We start from the raw sequence: 17880 nt of genomic DNA on the forward strand, positions 1-17880 counted from the left end.
CTCTCCCCCGGATCCCCGGCAGCCCCAGACAGACAGAACAGTAAAACAAGCAAAGCCACACAGCCCTTCATCCTGCAGCCGAGTCACTGTATGTCATGATATCGTGCAGCTGCTCCTTATATCCTCTCCCTGCTCGTCCAACAACACTAGACACGTCACCGTGCCCAGTGGAAAGTTAGTGTACGAGTCACTAAATAAATGGTGTCAAGGACCCACCTGAGAACTGCAACATGTGCTTTGATAAGACATGAATTAATGTCCTCACTCTGAAGAGAGCGGCTGTGAAAATCTTTAATGTAATCGGCTGTTGTTATTTTTAAAGAGCAATAGCGTTGTGTCATGGTGTGATGTTCCCCATGAGTTTAAAATGTGCCTTGAGATATTATAGAACTGAAATGATCAATTAAAATAGCATTATTTCTCCGTCAGACATAAAGCACAGTGTCTCTGTCTGTCTAAAGGTGTTTGTGTCGAGATCAGTATTTATTCTGTCCACTGATCTGAGAACACACTCTGTCTCTGTCTAAAGGTGTTTGTGTCGAGAGTAGACCAGTATTTATTCTGTCCACTGATCTGAGAACACAGAATGTCTCTGTCTCTGTCTAAAGGTGTTTGTGTCGAGACCAGTCTTTATTCTGTCCACTGATCTGAGAACACAGAATGTCTCTGTCTCTGTCTAAAGGTGTTTGTGTCGAGACCAGTCTTTATTCTGTCCACTGATCTGAGAACACAGAATGTCAGACAACACAAAATGTGCATCTTCTTTTTAAGTTATTTATTTTTCCACTTCTCAGTCAGTCTGACTTCTTATTCAGTTCTTGTGTATTTATTGTGCTTCAAATGTCAAAACAAAGGTCAATGATTTACTATCCCTTCTCAGAGCAAAGTGTGTGTGTGTGTGTGTGTGTGTGTGTGTGTGTGTGGGGGGGGGGGGGGGGTGCACACGTGTGTGCGGTCATAATTGTCAGTTTACTGAAAATCATTAATTATTCAGGAAGGACAGTCATCAGTGATGAAAGAGGAATGTTGTTTGATAGATAAATACAACTAAGACAAGTTATTGAGACAAGTTTAGGGTTTTAGGGTTCTGAACACTATGTTTAGCTTGCTGCCCTCAATTGGACTTTAGGAATGTTGCTGAGTGGCCCCTGATCCATCTTAAGTTGAGTAGCCCTGAGGCACAAAGTGGTTAAACCGAAGTGACATTGATACGTTCCAAATAAATGATCACAATATTCTGAGACAGACCTGGACTTGCGTCACGGAGCCCTATAGGCAGGGGTAGGCAACCTTAGGCATGGTGCCAACACTGGCACAGGGGGGGGTGGTCACTGGCACACTGGCACAGGGGAGGGTGGTCACTGGCACAGGGGAGGGTGGTCACTGGCACAGGGGAGGGTGGTCACTGGCACAGGGGAGGGTGGTCACTGGCACACTGGCACAGGGGAGGGTGGTCACTGGCACAGGGGAGGGTGGTCACTGGCACAGGGGAGGGTGGTCACTGGCACACTGGCACAGGGGAGGGTGGTCACTGGCACAGGGGAGGGTGGTCACTGGCACAGGGGAGGGTGATCACTGGCACATATGTGAGAGAAATATTACATATATATTAAATATTACAAATCAAAAATAAAGGTTGTTATGAATAGCCTATCAACACTGAAAATCTGAAATGTTAAAATGTGCCGTCATAATTAAACGTAATGTTGATATGGCACACTGACTATGGAAGTGAAAACTTGGAACTTCAAGTCAAAAAGGTTGCCGACCCCTGACCTACAGGGTGTCACAGCACCCACTGTGAGAAGCCCTATAGCTGGTCTACAGGGTGTCACAGCACACACTGTGAGAAGCCCTATAGCTGGTCTACAGGGTGTCACTGCACACACTGTGAGAAGCCCTATAGCTGGTCTACAGGGTGTCACTGCAGCCACTGTTAGAAGCCCTATAGCTGGTCTACAGGGTGTCACTGCAGCCACTGTTAGAAGCCCTATAGCTGGTCTACAGGGTGTCACAGCACACACTGTTAGAAGCCCTATAGCTGGTCTACAGGGTGTCAGCACCCACTGTGAGAAGCCCTATAGCTGGTCTACAGGGTGTCATAGCACACACTGTTAGAAGCCCTATAGCTGGTCTACAGGGTGTCATAGCACACACTGTGAGAAGCCCTATAGCTGGTCTACAGGGTGTCATAGCACACACTGTTAGAAGCCCTATAGCTGGTCTACAGGGTGTCACTGCAGCCACTGTTAGAAGCCCTATAGCTGGTCTACAGGGTGTCACTGCACACACTGTTAGAAGCCCAGGCCTACAGCAGTCATTTTCAACCCTATGCATTTCTAGGACCCTCAGTGTGATATGCATAAGACCACAGACCTAACCATTTGATACCATGTTTATGATCCCAGGGACCCTGCAGTCCCTGTATTTTATTTGAACTCTGAGAACGTACAAAATCGAACCAAATGGACCCTTAGCTACACGCACGCACGCATAAGCGCACACACGCGCACACACACACACACACACACACACACACACACACACACACACACACACACACACACACACACACACACACACACACACACACACACACACACACACACACACTGAATGGTTATTTTGCTCTGAGAAGGGATAGTAAATCAAATCAAATCATTGACCACAATAAATACACTTGAACTGAATAAGGAGATTTTAAAATGACGTGGAATGATCTAAGACAGACTGACGTGGAAAAATAAATAACTTTGAAAAGATGCACATTTTATTGTATGTTGTCTGACATTCTGTGTTCTCAGATCAGGGGACAGAATAATACTGGTCTCGACTGGTCTCATTAACTGGTCCCACTAGCCCCAATTCGAAACTTGCCCCATGCAGTACAATCTGAATCCCACCCTCCCCCTTTTCCCCTCACTGTATATGTTTTTTTACCTCCTTTATGATGAATTCCTGTTCTGTTTGTTGGCTAAATAGAAGTGTATATTTGCACGTCTCTAAATGTTTTGATGAATTGAACAAGGTGGACCCTTATTTGAACTCTGAGAATTTACAAAATGGAACCAAATGGAACTATAGCTGTCTCTCACACACACACACACACACACACACACACACACACACACACACACACACACGTGGAACAGTGGAATATTAGTGGTATCAAATCTAGGTCATAGTGCCCAGTGGAAAGTCGGCTATACACGCTGACTGGACACTAAATAAAGTCAAGGACTACCTGAGAGTTCCAACGTGTGCTTTGATAAGATCCGACAGACAACACTGAACAGAGTGGCTGAGAATATGTTTAATGTGATCAGCTGTCGTTGCTATATAAAATAATACAGTTGTTTTTTTATGGTGTGGCTTAAAGTGAGTTTAAAATGTGTCTTGAGGTTTTCAGGTAAATTAAATGATCACTTAACAATAATAGATAATTTCTTCAACAGACATAAAGCACAATGTTTTGTGTTCATGTACATCTTCTCTGTCTGAAGGTGTTTGTGTCGAGACCAGTCTTTATTCTGTCCACTGATCTGAGAACACACTCTGTCTAAAGGTGTTTGTGTTGAGAGTAGACCAGTATTTATTCTGTCCACTGATCTGAGAACACAGAATGTCTCTGTCTCTGTCCAAAGGTGTTTGTGTCGAGACCAGTCTTTATTCTGTCCACAGATCTGAGAACACAGAATGTCAGACAACACAAAATGTGCATCTTTTTTTTTAAGTTATTTATTTTTCCACTTCTCAGTCAGTCTGAGTTCTTATTCAGTTCTAGTGTATTTATTGTGCTTCAAATGTCAAAACATCTACAGGTCAATGATTTACTATCCCTTCTCAGAGCAAAGTAACCCTTCTGCGTGTGTGTGTGTGTGTGTGTGTGGGGGGGGGGGGGGGTGCACGCGTGTGTGCGGTCATAATTGTCAGTTTACTGAAAATCATTAATTATTCAGGAAGGACAGTCATCAGTGATGAAAGAGGAATGTTGTTTGATAGATAAATACCACTAAGACAAGTTATTATATAATGCAACAGTATAAGTTATTTTATATATTAATGCAAAACATTTAATACAATAGTATGATGGATAGCCACTATAAGACGAGACAAGTTTAGGGTTTTAGGGTTCTGAACACTATGTTTAGCTTGCTGCCCTCAATTGGACTTTAGGAATGTTGCTGAGTGGCCCCAGATCCATCTTAAGTTGAGTAGCCCTGAGGCACAACGTGGTTAAACCGAAGTGACATTGATACGTTCCAAATAAATGATCACAGTATTCTGAGACAGACCTGGACTTGCGTCACGGAGCCCTATAGGCAGGGGTAGGCAACCTTAGGCATGGTGCCAACACTGGCACAGGGGAGGGTGGTCACTGGCACAGGGGAGGGTGGTCACTGGCACAGGGGAGGGTGGTCACTGGCACAGGGGAGGGTGGTCACTGGCACAGGGGAGGGTGGTCACTGGCACACTGGCACAGGGGAGGGTGGTCACTGGCACAGGGGAGGGTGGTCACTGGCACAGGGGAGGGTGGTCACTGGCACAGGGGAGGGTGGTCACTGGCACAGGGGAGGGTGGTCACTGGCACAGGGGAGGGTGGTCACTGGCACAGGGGAGGTTGGTCACTGGCACAGGGGAGGGTGGTCACTGGCACAGGGGAGGGTGGTCACTGGCACAGGGGAGGGTGGTCACTGGCACATGTGTGAGAGAAATATTACATATATATTAAATATTACAAATCAAAAATAAAGGTTGTTATGAATAGCCTATCAACACAAAATCTGAAATGTTAAAATGTGCCGTCATAATTAAACGTAATGTTGATATGGCACACTGACTATGGAAGTGAAAACTTGGCACTTCAAGTCAAAAAGGTTGCCGACCCCTGACCTATAGGGTGTCACAGTGACAGCACACACTGTTAGAAGCCCTATAGCTGGTCTACAGGGTGTCACTGCAGCCACTGTTAGAAGCCCTATAGCTGGTCTACAGGGTGTCACTGCAGCCACTGTTAGAAGCCCTATAGCTGGTCTACAGGGTGTCACTGCAGCCACTGTTAGAAGCCCTATAGCTGGTCTACAGGGTGTCACTGCAGCCACTGTTAGAAGCCCTATAGCTGGTCTACAGGGTGTCACTGCACACACTGTTAGAAGCCCTATAGCTGGTCTACAGGGTGTCACTGCAGCCACTGTTAGAAGCCCTATAGCTGGTCTACAGGGTGTCATAGCACACACTGTTAGAAGCCCTATAGCTGGTCTACAGGGTGTCACAGCACCCACTGTGAGAAGCCCTATAGCTGGTCTACAGGGTGTCATAGCACACACTGTTAGAAGCCCTATAGCTGGTCTACAGGGTGTCACAGCACCCACTGTGAGAAGCCCTATAGCTGGTCTACAGGGTGTCACTGCACCCACTGTTAGAAGCCCTATAGCTGGTCTACAGGGTGTCACTGCAGCCACTGTTAGAAGCCCTATAGCTGGTCTACAGGGTGTCACTGCAGCCACTGTTAGAAGCCCTATAGCTGGTCTACAGGGTGTCACTGCACACACTGTTAGAAGCCCTATAGCTGGTCTACAGGGTGTCACTGCAGCCACTGTTAGAAGCCCTATAGCTGGTCTACAGGGTGTCATAGCACACACTGTTAGAAGCCCTATAGCTGGTCTACAGGGTGTCACAGCACACACTGTGAGAAGCCCTATAGCTGGTCTACAGGGTGTCACAGCACACACTGTTAGAAGCCCTATAGCTGGTCTACAGGGTGTCACTGCACACACTGTTAGAATCCCAGGCCTACAGCAGTCATTTTCAACCCTATGCATTTCTAGGACCCTCAGTGTGATATGCATAAGACCACAGACCTAACCATTTGATACCATGTTTATGATCCCAGGGACCCTGCAGTCCCTGTATTTTATTTGAACTCTGAGAACGTACAAAATCAAACCAAATGGACCCTTAGCTACACGCATGCACGCACGCATAAGCGCACACACACACACACACACACACACACACACACACACACACACACACACACACACACACACACACACACACACACACACACGCACACACACTGAATGGTTATTTTGCTCTGAGAAGGGATAGTAAATCAAATCAAATCATTGACCACAATAAATACACTTAAACTGAATAAGAAGATTTTAAAATTATGTGGAATGATCTAAGACAGACTGACGTGGAAAAATAAATAACTTTGAAAAGATGCACATTTTATTGTATGTTGTCTGACATTCTGTGTTCTCAGATCAGTGGACAGAATAATACTGGTCTCGACTGGTCTCATTAACTGGTCCCACTAACCCCAATTCGAAACTTGCCCCATGCAGTACAATCTGAATCCCACCCTCCCCCTTTTCCCCTCACTGTATATGTTTCTTTTCCCTTTTTTACCTCCTTTATGATGAATTCCTGTTCTGTTTGTTGGCTAAATAGAAGTGTATATTTGCACGTCTCTAAATGTTTTGATGAATTGAACAAGGTGGACCCTTATTTGAACTTTGATAATTTACAAAATGGAACCAAATGGAACTATAGCTGTCTCTCTCACACACACACACACACACACACACACACACACACACACACACACGTGGAACAGTGGAATATTAGTGGTATCAAATCTAGGTCATAGTGCCCAGTGGAAAGTCAGCTGCACGCTGACTGGACACTAAATAAAGTCAAGGACTACCTGAGAGTTCCAACGTGTGCTTTGATAAGATCCGACAGACAACACTGAACAGAGTGGCTGAGAATATGTTTAATGTGATCAGCTGTCGTAAAATTAAATAATACAACCAGGGAAACTCCCCCCGGTCAGGTGTAAAGGAGCAACTTGGACACTCGGGCATGAAGGAAGCATGAGTTCAAGTCCGTTGCTCTCCCCTTGTCCCCCATATATGGGGACTAGGTTGGTGGAGGGTGTGTAGAGCCCAGGATCACATTAGATGATTGACACAGGGGTGAAAAATGGGTTACAAAATCGTGGGATAAAGAAATACATTAAAAAAATAATAATAATACAGTTGTTTTTTTATGGTGTGGCTTAAAGTGAGTTTAAAATGTGTCTTGATGTTTTCAGGTAAATTAAATGATCACTTAACAATAATAGATCATTTCTTCAACAGACATAAAGCACAATGTTTTGTGTTCATGTACATCTTCTCTGTCTGAAGGTGTTTGTGTCGACAACAGTATTTATTCTGTCCACTTGAATGTTAGACTATTTAAAAGGTGCATCTTTTTAAAGTCATTTATTTTTCCATTTTATGTTTACTGAGAGAGTGTATTGTTGTTTACATTCCATTATATTATGAGCATAAAGAGTAGAATTATTGGATTTTCAGTTCCTAGACATCACACCAACAAGAGGAACAGCCATATAATTATTATAAGCAATGAAATGATCACAACAAGTAAACTAAATAGTATACTAAAAATCCAGTATAATATCAATTGCACAATGCAGGACGTAAAATAGGTGTGTGTGTGTGTGTGTGTGTGTGTGTGTGTGTGTGTGTGTGTGTGTGTGTGTGTGTGTGTGTGTGTGTGTGTGTGTGTGTGTGTGTGTGTGTGTGTGTGTGTGTGTGTGTGTGTGTGTGTGTGTGTGTGTGTGTGTGTGTGTGTGTGTGTGTGTGTGTGTGTGTGTGTGTGTGTGTGTGTGTGTGTGTGTGAGACTGACTGTGTGTGTGGTTACAGCATTTGTACTGTCGTTCTGTCATAAGTAATAATTAATTTGTAATATACATCAATTGCACAATGCAGGACGTAAAATAGTGTGTGTGTGTGTGTGTGACTGACTGTGTGGGTGGTTACAGCATTTGTACTGTCGTTCTGTCATAAGTAATAATTAATTTGTAATATACATCAATTGCACAATGCAGGACGTAAAATAGGTGTGTGTGTGTGTGTGTGTGTGTGGGTGGGTGTGGGTGTGTGTGTGTGTGTGTGTGGGTGTGTGTGGGTACAGCATTTGTACTGTCGTTCTGTCATAAGTAATAATTAATTTGTAATATACATAACCGGGGTCCCTCACGGCTCCCTCACTAGATACGCTTCTTTTTTTCTCTAAACACTAAACTCTCGTTGTCAGAAAAACGATGCATTACAGTACATAAGAAAAAGGTCATTTAGAAAAGAATGGTCCTAAAAGGTGTAGGCTGAAGCTAAAAGCTTATTTTTGCCTACCCTCATTTGAATACAAAATAGAATATCACAAAAACAATAAACAAAATGTCAACTTTGATTTAGCAATCAATATCAATACCTGGGCAGCGTAGCAATGTGATATTATCACCACCAGGCTCCGCCAAACTACACTACACTTCACCTCTGTATAGGTAGATACTTGTTTAAATAAATAGACATATCTATAAATACATAAATAGATATATAGTATACTCATACCAACTCGTATACCTTTTGCTATTTGTACATTTATTAAATAATAAATGCAAATATCTATATTTAGGGATTTTTATGTATTAGATTTTTCAACAATATTTACTAATTTCAAAAAGAAAATCAGTGGACAGAATAAATACTGTTGTCGACACAAACACCTTCAGACAGAGAAGATGTACGTGAACACAAAACATTGTGCTTTATGTCTGTTGAAGAATTGATCTATTATTGTTAAGTGATCATTTAATTTACCTGAAAACCTCAAGACACATTTTAAACTCACTTTAAGCCACACCATAAAAAAAAAAAAACTGTATTTTTTTATATATAGCAACGACAGCTGATCACATTAAACATATTCTCAGCCACTCTGTTCAGTGTTGTCTGATCTTATCAAAGCACACGTTGGAACTCTCAGGTAGTCCTTGACTTTATTTAGTGTCCCGTCAGCGTGTATAGCTGACTTTCCACTGGGCACTATGACCTAGATTTGATACCACTAATATTCTTCCACTGTTCCACGTGTGTGTGCGTGTGCGTTTAATTTGTGTGCGTCATTTAATTTACCTGAAAACCAGTCAAGACACATTTTAAACTCACCACAACCGGCAGCTGTTCACATTAATCAGGGGCCGCATGTGGCCCACGGGCCGCGGGTTGAGTAGCACTGCTCCTTCCTTCCTTGTCCTGCTACAAAAGAAAGACATAAGAATTGTTAATAAAGGCCCACCATGATCTACTTCCACCCTATACTCACTACTGTAGGTATTGTAATAGTTTGTTCCAAGAGAATTGAGTATTGAACACTTTTCTTATTTATTCATATTTATCAGTGATAATCTGTTCTCTTCACATTGTTGTGAATGAAGACTCATTTTGTAACTTCAGCATTAATCCCAATGTTTTTTGTTCATTGAGGTTTCGCCTTATAGATGGAAATGTGGCTTTTTACTGTGGGTTTCCTTAATTTTTTTGACTAGTCGTGAAGTCTGAAAATACATTTGTAAACATTTCAAAACAATATTGACATTTTTTAGCATAAGGCCCTTGGACTTTTGGAATTTTTCTGAGTGGCCTCTGAGCCATCTTAGTCAATATTCTACACAGAAACACACAATAAACACAGCAGTAAACACTACACAGCAACATATACAGCCCGGTATAGACAATAATCTCCATTAATGCATCCACACTTCATAGCACACAAACAAACATTAATGGCAACAAAGGCTTTGGTTTAACACACAACTTCTAAATCGAGTCCCCCACATTTGATAAAGCAGCCCTATATTTTGAGCATGTGATGATGTCATTAGCTGTTGAACGTGTTACGTGTGGTGACATTAAATTGTGCTTAAAGTCGTGTACAGTAGCCTATAGCCTATGTGTCCGTAAGGGTGGCAGCATGCACCATGTGTGGGGGTGTGGTGTGGGGGGAAAGCTGTTTTCTGGCTCAGTCTGCACACGCACACACACGCACACGCGCACACACGCACACACACGCACACACACGCACACGGACACGGACACGGTTTACTTTCAGGAGCTCTGGTCGGAAGAATTGCATCAGCACCTGTAGCTGCCTGCAGCTGCCATCTTCCCCACAACGCCAAAGATCCAGTTGAAACCTGACGCACCCTGCACGCCCTCAGAGAGAGAGAGAGAGAGAGGGGGGGGGGGGGGAGGGGGAGAGAGAGAGGAGAGAGGGAGAGAGAGAGAGAATTGCTGTCACGCAGAATCCTCTTATCTCCATATTTGAACTTGTGCTTTTTGGTAAATGAACGTCCTACTTGATCATACCACAGAGTCAAACAAAAGTATCAGATCTACAAGTTAATCTATTACGCTATACCAGGCAAAGTAAATGTAAATAATAATAAAAATAACAATAATGACATGCCCAAAATAGGACATTGAAAGTGGTTCAGTGTGCCTGTGTGTTTTATAAATGTTTAATAAAAGAAAAGAATTAGCAAGAGCCTGTGACTAAATGATAACTATTACTACTGTACAATAACTACAAAAGTACAAAACAAACGAAGGTTTTTGGACAGACATGCAGTTTTCCCACTTGACAATATCACAGCTGTGTGCGCCCCCCCTTAATGCGTGCCTCGGCCAATAAATATACCTCTTACCAAAACACAGTTGCACGTTAATCTCTTATTGAATGTTATATTAGATTATACTTTATCGTCCCAGCCTATTTATTAGTTTATTATTGAATGTTATATTAGATTAGACTTTATCGTCCCAGCCTATATATTAGTTTATTATTGAATGTTATATTAGATTAGACTTTATCGTCCCAGCCTATTTATTAGTTTATTATTGAATGTTATATTAGATTAGACTTTATCGTCCCAGCCTATATATTAGTTTATTATTGAATGTTATATTAGATTAGACTTTATCGTCCCAGCCTATTTATTAGTTTATTATTGAATGTTATATTAGATTAGACTTTATCGTCCCAGCATATTTATTAGTTTATTATTGAATGTTATATTAGATTAGACTTTATCGTCCCAGCCTATATATTAGTTTATTATTGAATGTTATATTAGATTAGACTTTATCGTCCCAGCATATTTATTAGTTTATTATTGAATGTTATATTAGATTAGACTTTATCGTCCCAGCCTATTTATTAGTTTATTATTGAATGTTATATTAGATTAGACTTTATCGTCCCAGCCTATTTATTCGTTTATTATTGAATGTTATATTAGATTAGACTTTATCGTCCCATCCTATTTATTAGTTTCCACTGCAGGCCATTCTACACAGAAACACACAATAAACACAGCAGTAACACTACACAGAAACACACATTAAACACAGCAGTAACACTACACACAGCAACATAATACTAATAATGCAATAATGCACCCACAAACAAGGCTTTGGTTTAAGACAAAACTTCTACTAAATCGAGTCCCCCACATTTTGATCAAGCATCCCAATGTTGGGCATGTTGTCATTAGCTGTTGGTGAAAATAGTGCTTAAAGTCGTGCACAGTAGGGTGGCAGTAGCAGCCTGCTGTGAAGTGTGGGGGTGTGGGAATGACATTTTCTTGCTCAATCTAAGGTGCAGTTTGTGCATTCTGTCTCAAGCTGGTTTTAAGTTAACTATACCCTTTGGTGCAATTAAATAGCAGATATACAAGCTCACTTGTGCGTTTGTGTGTAACTATGCATAGGTCTATAATGTGTTTCTTACCTTTTTTCTGCTGCTGCTAACAGCAAAGCCAACGCAGACAGCTGACCACACGGACAGCTGCCACCGAGAGCAGAATTGCTCCACTATCTGGACGTCGTGTGACTCGTGTCCACATGCTGAGCTGTGCTGTTAGTGTTACTGTAGGGCAGGCTATACTCTACTATAGTCTTTTTTTCAGACTTTGAACTCTGAAGTCCAGGGATCCGTTATTAGCCTACTATATTGACCTTACTTGGAGACTGCCTTTGGGGATGCAGTTAGTACTGTAGGACAATTATTTCACCTTTTGTTTAACTATTAGCCTACTATATTGACCTTACTTGGAGACTGCCTTTGGGGATGGAGTTGAGTAGTACTGGACAATTGTTTCACGTTTTATAAATGTTTGTCATTATAACAAACTGTCTGAATGCACCTAATTAATTAATTCTCTGAAGGATGTGCTCCGGTAGCTTCTGTGGGTTCAGTCATTGTGTTTCACACATTCACTGATGTGCGTTTAGATGCTTTATACCCCTGTTAGAGAGTAGATGGCATGTTTATATAGACATAGCACTCTTTTGTGTTACTGTACCATAGTTTAATATTCTACTGTTAGACAGATGTTAGGTTCTTAGCTTACTTATGATTATTGATGACTATTCTTTATGTATTTGATGTATTACCATGTGTTGAACCTTACTGTAAGTCTCTCTGGATTCAGAGCGTCTGATGAATTACTCCATTGTAAATTGTAGCTGACGACCCTGTCAACCCTTTTACAGTAGAACTGTTACTTCTGTTACGAGCCAGCAGGTGGCACCATTGGCCCACAGTTCAGTTCAGTGCTGTTCAAGCAATGTTCAAGCAAATCAAAGTGATAGAAGAAGTAGTTCTCAAATTGTTGAGTGGTGCTGGCCACTCCTATGCAGAGCTGTGTATGGATGTGTACATGTATGTGTACACACGTGCGTGTATGTATGTATGTGTACGTAGCAATGGCATGTCATTATGTGGAGGGAAGATGCTCAGAATTAACAACATTAGTTAAAGTAGCAGAAAGTAAAAGCTCACAACATGCCCTTTTCTCATTTATTTGATTGATTGAAAACTATTTGACAGAAATGCAAACAGCCTGCAGTACAATATACACTTGGTCTAAAAGGATATGAACATTATGGAGGCTCTTTAACCTAATGCTTCTCAAACATGTTCATGTCAAGGGCCCCAAAATGATCTATTTGTCTGTGGACCCCCGTCTGTGACAGCATAGACCCCAAAATGATCTATTTGTCTGTGGACCCCCGTCTGTGACAGCATAGACCCCAAAATGATCTATTTGTCTGTGGACCCCCGTCTGTGACAGCATAGACCCCAAAATGATCTATTTGTCTGTGGACCCCCGTCTGTGACAGCATAGACCCCAAAATGATCTGTTTGTCTGTGGACCCCCGTCTGTGACAGCATAGACCCCAAAATGATCTATTTGTCTGTGGACCCCCGTCTGTGACAGCATAGACCCCAAAATGATCTATTTGTCTGTGGACCCCCGTCTGTGACAGCATAGACCCCAAAATGATCTATTTGTCTGTGGACCCCCGTCTGTGACAGCATAGACCCCAAAATGATCTATTTGTCTGTGGACCCCCGTCTGTGACAGCATAGACCCCAAAATGATCTATTTGTCTGTGGACCCCCGTCTGTGACAGCATAGACCCCAAAATGATCTATTTGTCTGTGGACCCCCGTCTGTGACAGCATAGACCCCAGAATGATCTATTTGTCTGTGGACCCCCGTCTGTGACAGCATAGACCCCAAAATCATCTATTTGTCTGTGGACCCCCGTCTGTGACAGCATAGACCCCAAAATGATCTATTTGTCTGTGGACCCCCGTCTGTGACAGCATAGACCCCAAAATGATCTATTTGTCTGTGGACCCCCGTCTGTGACAGCATAGACCCCAAAATGATCTATTTGTCTGTGGACCCCCGTCTGTGACAGCATAGACCCCAAAATGATCTATTTGTCTGTGGACCCCCGTCTGTGACAGCATAGACCCCAAAATGATCTATTTGTCTGTGGACCCCCGTCTGTGACAGCATAGACCCCAAAATGATCTATTTGTCTGTGGACCCCCGTCTGTGACAGCATAGACCCCAAAATGATCTATTTGTCTGTGGACCCCCGTCTGTGACAGCATAGACCCCAAAATGATCTATTTGTCTGTGGACCCCCGTCTGTGACAGCATAGACCCCAAAATGATCTATTTGTCTGTGGACCCCCGTCTGTGACAGCATAGACCCCAAAATGATCTATTTGTCTGTGGACCCCCGTCTGTGACAGCATAGACCCCAAAATGATCTATTTGTCTGTGGACCCCCGTCTGTGACAGCATAGACCCCAAAATGATCCATTTGTCTGTGGACCCCCGTCTGTGACAGCATAGACCCCAAAATGATCCGTTTGTCTGTGGACCCCCGTCTGTAACAGCATAGAGCCCAAAATGATCTATTTGTCTGTGGACCCCCGTCTGTGACAGCATAGACCCCAAAATGATCCATTTGTCTGTGGACCCCCGTCTGTGACAGCATAGACCCCAAAATGATCCATTTGTCTGTGGACCCCCGTCTGTGACAGCATAGACCCCAAAATGATCTATTTGTCTGTGGACCCCCGTCTGTGACAGCATAGACCCCATGAGAGAAGATGTGTATTGTTACAATATTTCAGATTATTTTTCAAAACTTATTGAAAATAGTAGATGAAAAGCTGACAACGCTGAGAAGCTTGATGAAAGATAGAGATGAAGGTAAAACAATTTCTGTAGATTCAGGTAGATCAGAGGACTGGCTGGCTTATCGCTCTTTAAGAGACAAAGTGACCACATTAAATGAACAGAAAAAAGCCTAAACTACCTAGAATTGTAGAAATTATACATGATGGTAAAAAACGCTGGAGTATTCTCTCTCAATCAAATCACGGGTAGAGATAAAATGAGAAAAACACCATCATTTATTGAATCGGGTGAACGCTTCATCACCGAGCCCCGAGAATGTGCTGATTATTTTGACAATTATTTCATAAGTAAAGTTGATACCATAAGAAATGACATGCTGCCTGCAAACGGTCATCTATCTGAATCCATTATTAAAACTGATATCATGCAGAACAAATTATAATGCAAATTTGAATTTTTATTCACTAATGTATCTGAAATTAAAAATCTATTGTCTGAATTGAACTCTTAACAAACCCGGTGGTCATTATAATCTAGACAGGAGACTCTTAAAGATGTCAGATGGAATTATAGCTCAGATATAGACCAGAACACTGTATAAAGTAATGGTACCAGTACCAGACAGTGTTACATAGAATAGACCAGAACACTGTATAAAGTAATGGTACCAGTAGCAGACAGTGTTACATAGAATAGACCAGAACACTGTATAAAGTAATGGTACCAGTAGCAGACAGTGTTACATAGAATAGACCAGAACACTGTATAAAGTAATGGTACCAGTAGCAGACAGTGTTACATAGAATAGACCAGAACACTGTATAAAGTAATGGTACCAGTAGCAGACAGTGTTACATAGAATAGACCAGAACACTGTATAAAGTAATGGTACCAGTAGCAGACAGTGTTACATAGCATAGACCAGAACACCATTGAACACATTGTAGTTGAGTGAGGTATCATAGAGCCTGTTCCCTGACAGTAAACGCATGTCAACAGTGTCTCCCTCCTCCAGCTCTACCATCATTCCACTAGATATCTGTTCAAAACCTCCACTATTGGATCCACAGTTCAATAAGAGTCTCTGCTCATTCTTATACATGGCGACACAGAACTGCTCTGACCACCAGTTAACTGCAGCATATGTGAAGTGATAGAGTCCTCGGACCGGCGCAGAGAATACCCCTGAGATAACACAGGATGAGAGAACACATTACATTAATAGAAATTAAAAAATACAATTATAAAAATAAAAACCTTAATTAAAAAAGTCAGATCTATAAGTTGTGTGAGTTAAGAGGTTACTTTCCTCATCTCCTCTGGACTGTTGTTTTCAATGTGAAACACACAGTGGAGGAAGGTAACTAAGTACATTTACTTATTGTATACTTAAGTAACATTTTGGTATTTGTAGTTTACTTGAGTATTAACAATTTCCAATACTTTTACTTTTACTCGGATCCAAATATTGTACTTTTCTCCACTACATTTATTTGACAACTTTAGTTATAGTTACTTTGTAGATTTAGATTATTACTACAAAACATACAGTAACCACTTCAGCCTTTAATGCATTTCAGCCATTTGAAAATAGCCGATCTACAAGCTCACAATCTGTCACATCGACGCATTGTGAGCTATTTTAAAAAGAATTTTATACATTTGAAAACATGAAATGGAACATTTCTACTTTTTACTTGTAGTACTTTAAGTACATGTGTGTACATGGATGGATTGTAGTTTAATCACCTGTAGATGGATTGTAGGCGTTGCCGATGTTAGTGAAGACCTTCTTGTAGATCAGAGTGGTGGTAGAACCATACGGTCCAACTTGTCCATCACCCAAACCAACAGAGAAGGCCACCTTCGATTTGTCTGTCAACACAGGAGGAGCATTATCAAACACTTTAAATATTATAAAAGCATAATATTATATTAAGCCAATACACCAATCTTGTTGTAAAGCTCCACAAGACAAAGTATAGGCTATTAAAACTAAACGGTCACTAACATAACAATACTCCATGGAATATTACTGTCTGTCAAATACAGAGACAGGATTTATTATCATTTATTATTAATTACTTGAACCCTAGTAACTCTGTTCTGGAGCAAAAATAGCAGATTTCTCGCAATGTGTTGAACTGGGCCATGTTCTGTTGTGCACTTGTAGATCTGCTATTTTCAGCAAAGATATATAGTGTAGAACAAAAACAGGGTCCTTGGGGATCCAGAAAACTGTAAACCTAAATCTTTCATTCACCTTAATGGTCAGATCCTCACTGACATTTAATAGTGGAAGACGGTAAAGTCATTACTTTGGTTAATTGTAACATGTTGTGAGTGTGACAGTACCATCAATATTTACACATAATTACTCATTAATATCCACTTAAACCTGACGGGGTCCCCCAGGGCTGTATAGTAGGGCTGCTAGTATTTCCCTCTGATTGCTCTCAGCGCTCATCAGAATGTGATTGGTTGTAAGACTAGCCCAGGCTCTATATGGGTCAGAATGTGATTGGTTGTAAGACTAGCCCAGGCTCTATGGGTCAGAATGTGATTGGTTGTAAGACTAGCCCAGGCTCATATGATCATCAGAATGTGATTGGTTGTAAGACTAGCCCAGGCTCTCTATGGGTCAGAATGTGATTGGTTGTAAGACTAGCCCAGGTCTTATGGTCATCAGAATGTGATTGGTTGTAAGACTAGCCCAGGCTCTATATGGGTCAGAATGTGATTGGTTGTAAGACTAGCCCAGGCTCTATATGGTCATTTGAAATGTTTTTCCACATACCCTGAAGTGTGTCAGTTATCTGACCAAACGTTGGTTTCTGTATTCTCTTCCTCCTACAATACATTCTTGGCACTTTAGTTATACCAGTGTGTGTTCTTTAGCTATACCAGTGTGTGTTCTTTAGTTATACCAGTGTGTGTTCTTTAGTTATACCAGTGTGTGTTCTTTAGTTATACCAGTGTGTGTTCTTTAGTTATACCAGTGTGTGTTCTTTAGTTATACCAGTGTGTGTTCTTTAGTTATACCAGTGTGTGTTCTTTAGTTATACCAGTGTGTGTTCTTTAGTTATACCAGTGTGTGTTCTTTAGTTATACCAGTGTGTGTTCTTTAGTTATACCAGTGTGTGTTCTTTGGCTATACCAGTGTGTGTTCTTTAGCTATACCAGTGTGTGTTCTTTAGTTATACCAGTGTGTGTTCTTTAGTTATACCAGTGTGTGTTCTTTGGCTATACCAGTGTGTGTTCTTTAGCTATACCAGTGTGTGTTCTTTAGTTATACCAGTGTGTGTTCTTTAGCTATACCAGTGTGTGTTCTTTAGCTATACCAGTGTGTGTTCTTTAGCTATACCAGTGTGTGTTCTTTAGCTATACCAGTGTGTGTTCTTTAGTTATACCAGTGTGTGTTCTTTAGTTATACCAGTGTGTGTTCTTTAGTTATACCAGTGTGTGTTCTTTAGCTATACCAGTGTGTGTTCTTTAGTTATACCAGTGTGTG

General features: G+C 41.5%; 1 protein-coding gene and 1 long non-coding RNA gene across 2 annotated transcripts in view; one reads left to right on the plus strand and one right to left on the minus strand.

Annotated features, from left to right (window-relative positions):
* Positions 1–17880, plus strand: part of LOC308328709 — a 259110-nt gene that overhangs the window by 95264 nt on the left and 145966 nt on the right. The gene's annotated exons all lie outside the window — the stretch shown is intronic.
* LOC308328259 (uncharacterized protein) overlaps positions 1–17880 on the minus strand; it is a gene marked incomplete at its 5' end in the record, with an annotated part of 42936 nt that overhangs the window by 3978 nt on the left and 21078 nt on the right. The window lies entirely within an intron of this gene.

Source organism: Protomyctophum bolini, assembly GCF_963924005.1.
Source record: "Protomyctophum bolini genome assembly, chromosome: 14".
NCBI classification, from domain to species: domain Eukaryota; kingdom Metazoa; phylum Chordata; class Actinopteri; order Myctophiformes; family Myctophidae; genus Protomyctophum; species Protomyctophum bolini.